The sequence below is a fragment of the Corylus avellana genome, chromosome ca3 (genome assembly GCF_901000735.1).
Source record: "Corylus avellana chromosome ca3, CavTom2PMs-1.0".
Classification (NCBI taxonomy): Eukaryota; Viridiplantae; Streptophyta; class Magnoliopsida; order Fagales; family Betulaceae; genus Corylus; species Corylus avellana.
In genome coordinates, this window is record NC_081543.1 from 27935334 (window position 1) to 27941858 (window position 6525).

Consider the following 6525-nt stretch of genomic DNA (forward strand, 5'->3'; position numbering starts at 1 on the left):
GATATGTTTATGTGTGTTGAAAGTTCATGTACTCCATTTTCAGTTATTTGTATTCGTATTATACAATATGGATTCATGTGTGTAGGCTATGGCGAGTGGATCTCCATCTTCAAGAAAATTACCCATCCGTACAAAGACCAAGGCCCAAAAGAGAAAGACAATGGAGGCTGCTTCTCCAGTCCCTCCTTCAAGACTTGATATTGGCTTTCGATTTCAGAACAAGTCAGCCAAGACAGCTTTTCAGGATCGATTTCATGACCGCACTATTATTTCAGAAAGACCGGTAAATCTATCTGATCTTCAGGAGGAGCCATTCAATCTTATCTCTCAGATTTTCACTCAGCGACAATGGAACTACTTCATATCAAACCCTGTTCGTCCATTTATAAATCTGGTTCGGGAATTCTATGCCAACATGGATATACAGCCCGACACCGAAGAATCTCTCTAGATTGTCACATTTCTTCGGGGTGTACACATTGTCGTCACCCGTGAAGTAATAGCAGAAGTCACAGGCGTTCCACTCATTGAAGATTCTGGGTTTCCATTTTCTGAAGATGATTTTCGTTCCAAATCTGCCATGTCAAAACTGTTTATTCCACCAGACTCATACAATTTTTGGCGCGACAATATGAATGTGATTCCCCTTGGACATCTCTCTCATCATGTGAAATTATTAGCTCGAATTGTCATGAACAACGTGTTTCCAATCGATCATCATTCGGATCTTGGTGTGGCACGAGGGAGCTTCCTCCATGCACTTCTCACGGATGTCAAGATTGATTTCGCATCCCATGCTATTCGACTCATGAAGGCTACGTTCATTGAGAGTTCAGTTTCATTGCCGTTTGGAAGTCTGATATCGCGCATCATTGCTAAATTCATTCCAATCTCTGACTCTGAACCAACCATCAAGCACCTTGGTCCCTTTTGCAAAGCCACCGTGAGTAGATCCAAAGGCCAAATGCGATTGCGAGGTACTATGGATTTTGATGACGACACTGCTGTTCCTGCACCCTCTACTGGACCCTCGGCTGCCACTACTCCATCTGTCCCTGTGTCTCTCGACGGTGTAATGACAAAGCTGAATGCAATGACATCTCAAATGGCAGGATTTTCTTCCATCCTCTCTCACTTACAGACAGATGTTCATGACTTGAAGAACAAGTTCATGGGAGCCTCTGCAGCCGCCAGCACAGTTGCAGACGATCCTGGTGAAGAGCACTTTCCAAGTGATCCACCTGCTCAAGAATAGTCCCTTTGTTTTTCGTGACAAAAAGGGGGAGTGAAGTGAAGTTTTTGTTTGTGTTTTTAGAACTTCAACTTAGTTTACAGCTCTTATGGTTTCAATTTTCACAAACATGATAAACTATGTTAAAACTCTCATTTCAAGTTTGTCTAGTAAATTGATTTAATATTTTATCAACGAATAGCCAAATGGGGAGTTTGTTAGTTCAAGAGATGTTAAATTGGCTGGATTCGTGTGAACAAAATATTTGTGTTTAATTAGCTTGTTTAATTGTGTAGTGTCAAAGATAGCAAAAAATAAGCAAAACATGTGAATCACAGAGGGTCTCGTCTGAAGGCTCATCTGCACTACGTCCGGACGAGAAGAAGGAAATTTTTCTAGAAAGATTCGTCTAAAGTCTCGTCTGCACCATCGTCCGGACGAGATTGCTATGCAAGAAACCCGAGAGCTTCGTCTGAAGTCTCGTCTGCACCATCGTCCAGACAAGTTTGATATGCAAGAAAACCCGAGAGCTTCGTCTGAAGTCTCATCTGCACCACCGTCCGAACGAGATTGCTATGCAAGAAACCCAAGAGCTTCGTCTAAAGTCTCGTCTGCATCAACGTCCGGACGCGCCGCTCCAGAGAACTAGTGTTAGCGTTTTTAACCTAGGTTCGTCCGAACGGACATTCATGTCGTTCGGAAGCCTAGTGCATTGCGTGAAATTTCTACGTAGAAAATAGTTCTCGTCCGGACGAGCTTACTAACCGTCCGGACGCCTCGTAGCAGATAAGGTTGTTAGTATTTGAATTTGTATTTTAGCTGGACTAGGAGTCCATGGTCTATATATTTGAAACTATGCATAGACGTATAGTTACGATTTCTAATTAGGTTTTAAGATATCTTTACGATTTCTAATTAGGTTTTAAGATATCTTGGGCTAAGAAAGGAGCTGAAGAAATCGAAGTCAACCGGAGTTCCAATGAAGGGAGATCACGTAGAAGGAACAATCCAGATGTTCTGGAAGAACTATTGCGGTAGCAGATAAGTGGGTCGCTTGTCTGGTATACTTAAATGTCAAAGTGCATAGGTTATGTAAGTCTTCGACATTAAGATATTTCTTGTTATTCTACTGATTTAGTTGATTTCTTAGGTTTGACTGCCCCAGAGAGGTTTTACATTTAGAGAGTTCTCTAAATGGTTTCCTCTTAGTAAACAAATCTTTGTGTTTCTTGATTGTTGATTTATTTCCGCACATGATTGTTTAATTTGGGAGTCGATTAGTTTTTTCAATTATAATGACTATCAATATATACCATGCACGCATGACATTGGCCGGGGCTTGAATCATCTCTGATTGAAACAATTAGCATTATAAATTTATTGGTAAACTATAGATATAAGTAAACTATTGTACAATAGTTTAATTTGATAGTTACACTATTCAAATTAATATATCAATTATGTATTTGCTTGAGATCGCCAAACTGGGCCTCGGGAAGACGCGCCAAACTGGGACGCCCTTCCCCTTCTTCTTCCTCATTTCTCTTTTCTTTTCTTTTTTCCCCTCTCTTTTCTTCTTGCTCCCGCGCGCAGTACACTCTCCCCCTCTCTTTTTCTCTCTTCTTCTCCGGCGGTCTCTCTCACACTCCGGCATCATCCCTCACTTTCCGGCACTCTCTCTTTCTTCTCCTCCCGCGCACGCCCAGCCCCTCTCACTCTCTCATTTCTCTCTGTGACTTCACCGGCCAGCAAACTCTCACACTCCGGCACTCTCTCCCTCTCAAACATATATATATATATATATATAACCCATTTCACTTAAAATGGAAACGATGTTGATCCCTTTCTGAATATGCAATATAGAAAACTTTTATTCAATGTAAGTGAAAAGTAAAACAACTACAAGAATCGGAAAAAGTATTACAAAATGTTACATAAAAATGAGCAAGTGCATCGTATTGCACGAATTATCACTTAAAAGGTTGACTCTTCAGTCTTATCAAAGAATAGACCAGAAGGTCCACCTTCAGGCATCAAAGCCAGCATGACAGGACTTTTAGCACCTTCTTCAATAGTTAAGACCCCAATGTTGTGATTAATATCTGTCTTGACATAGCCAGGACAAACTGAGTCAATGGCAATGTTGGGATACTTCTTAGCAAGAACCCTTGCAAAAGCATTCACAGCTGCCTTGGAGACAACATAAGCGGAAAAATTTGTCGGCCAGCCTTTGACTTGTATCAAATTCTCCTTGACGTCTTCTAGGAACCCTTCCACCACCTTGTCCACTTTCTCTTCTGTGAGGCCATGTACATCTCCTAGCTCCTTCCTTGCATTCTCATTTGGGATATGCCGAAATTCCATTGTTATTAGCACCTATGACATAGCTAAAAGTGTCTACTTTCTGATATATAGAGTTCATTTGAGTTTGTGATTTCAAAAAGTACAATTAAGAAATAATAATTTTAAAACGTTCAATTTGAAAATAATGCATTCTAAAAAATGCACCATTTTACCCACGATTTGAAAACGCACCACAATTTTTTAAAACGCACTTCCCAACAATATAATAATATTGTACCTTTAGCTGTCCGAAGGAGGAGGAGACATTTATTATTCTTGCAGAATTGGATAATTGAAGAAGTGGAACTCACTAGCTTTATCCCATAATAATTTGTTCTTATACAATCCGTGGCAGTTTCAAACGTTTGCTTGAAAACTTTCTCCAAGGATCCACGATTTCCACCTATAACCTGTATCATCGTATGCAGTGGTAAATGATGTAGCATATATGTTTGAAATCATTTGAATACTATTTTATTTTGGACAAAGTTTTCTCTCGGATCAACCCAATCTAAACGAAAATTGATTTGTTCACATTTTTAATAAAATTAGGGAAAAATCCAAACTTTGTCTTTGTGGTTTACCTAATTTGCAAATTAGCTCTCTGTGGTATCGAAATGAACTTAAAGATCCCTGAGATATGCCAAAAACCCAATTTATTTTCTACAATCAAATTTCGTTAACTGACTTAACAGATTCCTTTAGTATGACATTGACTTAAATATGACTCATGTCATAATTTTATTGGCTTGATCTGACATGTTTACATTATCGAAATTTGTTAAATCAGTTGATGAAATTTGACTGTAAGGAGTAAATTGTCTTTTTGGCACACCTTTGGGATTCCTGAACTCATTTTGATACCACTGGAGGTTAATTGCAAATCAGGTAAACTACAATGACTAATTTTGTAATTTTCCCATCAAATTAACCAAGCATGTGGTATCTATCCTTAGTGCATGTGAAAATGCATATAAGAACACTACAAAAAATAGTATTTTTTCTGGCGCACTTTTTCTGACGTGTCAGGTAGTTTGACACGTCAGAAAACGTCCCTGACGGGGCCTTTTTGACGTGTTTCACGCGTGAACATTATAGGTGTCAGAAATGAAAAATTTCTGACGTGTCAAGTTTCAACCCGTCAGAAATTTCTGACGTGTCACAAATTGACACGTCATAAATTATTTTCTGACGTTTCAATTTTGACACGTCAGAATTTTCTGACGGGTTGAATTGTGACACGTCAGAAATTATTCTGACGTGTCACAGGTGACACGTCAGAATTTTTTCTAACGTGTTACAGGTGACACATCAGAAATTTCTAACGTGTCACCTGTTGACACGTCAGAATATTTGGGTAGTTTTTCTATTTTTTTTTTCACCCCCCCAATATATTTTTTTTAATTTTTTCGGGACTATACCCGAATTTTGGATTACAATTAACCTGATAAACAATTTATCCATCAATCATTACAAATAATTCTAGCTATTTTTCCATCAATGTATACAAATAACATAAGTCATATCCTAATAGGTCTTAACACACACAAAATAACATATATACCAAGTGCCAATAACCAACCACAATTACCAAAAAACTATCTCTGTTATCATCAAAAAAGATATCATAAATATAATTACATCAACAAAGTAACTTTTATACAAGTATGAATGGCGAACTAGACGGTCAATGCTGATTATTGACATTCATAGCATACTCAACATGAGCTCCATCACCTGCAAACGATAAAAACAAACAATCACCAAACAATATTCACTATGTAAATTAAAATGAAAATGTTCAAATATTCACCCAACTCAATTGTTGGGTCTAACACAGTATATGATATAACAAAAAAGGTAAAACGATGATGAAGTTAATTAGCAAAAAATGCATATAAAAAAAAAAAAACAAATTTGACACATCAGCATTTTCTGACGTGCCGAACGTTGACACGTCAGCAATTAATAAATTTTAATTTTAATTAAATATATTGTTTAAAAATAAAATTTGACTAAATTTTTACTGACGTGTCAAAAGTTGACACGTCAGTAAATCCTGATGGGTTACTTTTGACACGTCAGGAAAGTTATTTTCTGACGTGTCTGTTTGACACGTCAGCACTTACTAACGTGGCAAAAAACAGACACTATTTGCCACGTCAGAAAATGACCTGTTTTTTGTAGTGGAATAATGTACTCTAAGAGACATATATTAATTTAATAAATTGTATTTGAGGAATTTGTCCTTTTATTTATTTTTATTTTTTGCATTTATGAGACTTTCTTTCCTACATTGTGGGAAGGAAAACATTAAACTATATATTATAGTCTACATTTCCACTTAAACACATTATCTTGCAGTAATTAAGTACTTCAAATTTTTGGATTATACTCTAAATTTAAAATGCTGATAGAGATTATATTACATTGGGAAACTTACTTCATATACCCTTGTTTTAAGCCCTCTTGATCTTCTGCGTTGATTATGGATCCAGCAATCCCTGCATTGTTTATCTGCAATTTAAAATAATTTCAATATTAGAGTACTAAATGGGGGATAAGAACAAGACTTCCTATACTTATTGGTCTTTATTTTTCACCAAGCAAATGACTCTTTTTTTTCCTATTCAAAAAAGCTGGCGGAGGAGACCACTTATGGCTATTCTATCTAAGTATGATCATAGTAGTACCTACTCGCTGAGAGTCGTATAGGAGGGACCAAGATGGTGGGAACCGCATACTGTCTCTTAAGTCCGACTGAATCATAACCTGACTCAGTCCCATCAAGAAATCAATGGGACCCAAAGCAGCTAATACTAATAGGATTGATGATTCTTACTTCAAGAGTTAAACTCTCACCTTAGTGTTAAAAGTATTTATTAAGTAGGGGAAACTTCACTAAGGCCCCCTAAACTTTCGGCCGAAAACTTCACTAAAGCCCCCTAAAC

The 6525-nt window shown here is 37.4% G+C and overlaps 1 pseudogene; it reads right to left on the minus strand.

Annotated features, from left to right (window-relative positions):
* Positions 1–3205: 3205 nt before the first annotated feature.
* Positions 3206–3993, minus strand: LOC132174354 (salutaridine reductase-like; annotated as a pseudogene).
* Between the last annotated feature and the right edge of the window lie 2532 nt (positions 3994–6525).